The sequence below is a fragment of the Myotis davidii genome, unplaced genomic scaffold (assembly GCF_000327345.1).
Source record: "Myotis davidii unplaced genomic scaffold, ASM32734v1 scaffold712, whole genome shotgun sequence".
Taxonomy (NCBI): Eukaryota; Metazoa; Chordata; class Mammalia; order Chiroptera; family Vespertilionidae; genus Myotis; species Myotis davidii.
The window spans coordinates 60,342-62,920 of NW_006283447.1; the positions used below are offsets into that span (position 1 = coordinate 60,342).

A 2,579-nucleotide genomic window follows, 5' to 3' on the forward strand; every position below is an offset into this window, starting at 1 on the left:
TGCGAGCCCCTCTCCCCCCTGCATGGCGTGGCTCGGGCAGCCATCCAACTTGCCCTCTCTGGGCTCAGTCTTTCGTGGCTGTAGACCCAGATCTAGAATCCCTGCCGCCAGCAGTCCTGCAGACCTCTTTCCACAGTCAGACATTACACCTGTCCCAAGGGACGCGGCCTCGGTGCCGTGCAGTTTTCTTCTGACCCTCTGGGCTCGGAGGTCCCACAGTTCTCTCCAGCTTTTAACATTCTCCAGGTGTCCTCTGTCCTTCCCAGCTGTAGTTTGTCTCACCAGCTGTGTTTACTTCACCAATTCGGGGTGGATGTTATTCAATTTAGTTGCTCATTCTATTTGCTCTGGCACAAGGCTCTGGACACATCCATCTATTCCACCACCATTTTGTCATTCTCCATCTCTCTCGTGACTTCTATTTCAACTGTGATGATGTGTCCATGGAGAGGGTGGGCCACTTCTTCTGAGAGTTGGTTGAGAAGAAGTGAAAGTGTTCTGAGTGATGCTTAAAGTTGTAAAACGAGTTCAGTGGCTGCCTTCTCTCCAGGACCTGCTAACGCCACCCAAAGATGAGTGTGTAAAACTCAGGATGCCATGGAAGCTGTCCTGGCCTTGGAGAGGAACCTGAACAACCTAGAGCTGCAGGCACTGGCTCTACCCACAGACTCTTAGCTCTGTCAATCTATGGCTTTTTTATACACCAGTAATGAACTCATAGAAAGATTTTTTAAAAATCTCATTTACCATTGCACCAAAAAATTAAAATACCTAGGAAGAAACTTAATTAAAAGGATAAAATACCTGTACTCTGAAAAGTATAGGACATTGGAAAAAGAGATAGAGGAAGACATAAACAAATGGAAGAATATACCGTGTTTGTGGATTGGTAGAATCAACATCATTGAAATGTCCATACTACCCAAATCAATCTATATATTCAATGCAATCTCCATTAAGATACCAAGAGCGTATTTCACAGACCTAGAAACAAGTCTCCAAAAATTCATATGGAATAAAAAGAGACCTCGAATGAATATAGCACTCTTGCCAAGGAAGAACAAAAGTTGGAAGGATCACAATACCAGATATCAAGATATATTACAAAGCCACTGTTCTCAAAACTGCCTGGTACAGGCTCAAGAATAGTCACATAGACCAATGGATCAGAACAGAGAACCCAGGAATCAACCCAAGCCATTAAGCTTAATTAAAGTTTGACAAAGGAGACAAGAGCACACAATAGAGTCAAGACAGTCTTTTTAATAAATGGTTTTGGGAAAATTGAACAGATACATGCAAAAAATGAAGCTGGACCACCAATTTACTCCATAGACAAAAATAAATTCAAAATGGATAAAGGACTTAAACATAAGATGGGAAACCATAAAAATCTTATAGGAATCCATAGTCAGCAAATTAGCAGGCATATGTTGTATCAATATCTTTACTGATACAGTTCTTAGGGGAATGGAAACTAAGGAGAAAATAAACAAATGGGACTACATCAAAATGAAAATCTTTTTCTGAGCAACAGAAACCATTAACAAAACAACAAGAAAAGCCACTGCATGGGCAAACATATTTGCCAATGTTATATCCGATAAGGGCCTAATCTCCAAAATCTATCGGGAACTCATGCATCTTAACAGAAAGCAAATAAACAATCCAATCAAAATAAGGGCAAATGACTTAAATAGACACCTTTTGAAAGAGGACATACGGAAGGCCAAGAGACATATGAAAACATGCTCTAAGTGACTAGTCACTTTAGAGATGCAAATCACAATGACAGATAGAATCTGACACCAGTCAGAATGGCTATCATCAACAAATCAACAAATGACAAGTGCTGGCTATGATATGGAGAAAAAGAAACCCTCTTGCACTGCTGGTGGGAATGCAGGTTTGTGCAATGCATATTATTGTGAATAATAGTATGGAGTTTCCTCAAAAAATTAAAAATGGAACTTCCATTTGACCCAGTAATCCCACTTCTAGAAATGCATCCCAAAGAACCAGAAACATCAATCAGAAAGGACATATGTATGCCTATGTTCATAGTTGCACAATTTACAATAACTAAGATTTGAAAACAGCCCAAGTGACCATCAGCAGATGAGTGAATTAGAAAACTATGGTACAGCTACACAATGGAATACTATGTTGCTGTAAAAAAGAAAGAATTCTTACCATTCGCAACAGTATGGATGGACCTGGAGAGCATTATGCTAAGCAAAGTAAGCCAATTAGTGACATAGAAATATTACATGATCTCACTCATTTGTGGAATATAATCCTATATAATAAATAGGTAATATGAAAATTAACTCTCATGCCCTCAGAAGATGGCTGCCTATGACCAGGCCGGCAGGGGGGGTGGTTAGTGAGAGACAACCAAATGACTGAATAAGCAGGCTGCATGGGGTGACCAGGCCGGTGCGGGGGGGGGCAGTTATGGGCAACCAGGACATCAGGGGGGCCAGTTTTGGACAACCAGGCTAGCAGAGGGGAGCAGTTATGGGAGATATCAGGACAGCAGGGGAGGGCAGTTGGGGGGAAGCAGGCAGGGGGAGCAG

At 41.7% G+C, this 2,579-nt stretch overlaps 1 long non-coding RNA gene across 1 annotated transcript in view; it reads left to right on the forward strand.

Annotated features, from left to right (window-relative positions):
- Positions 1–2,579, forward strand: part of LOC107183197 — a 15,728-nt gene that overhangs the window by 7,173 nt on the left and 5,976 nt on the right. The window lies entirely within an intron of this gene.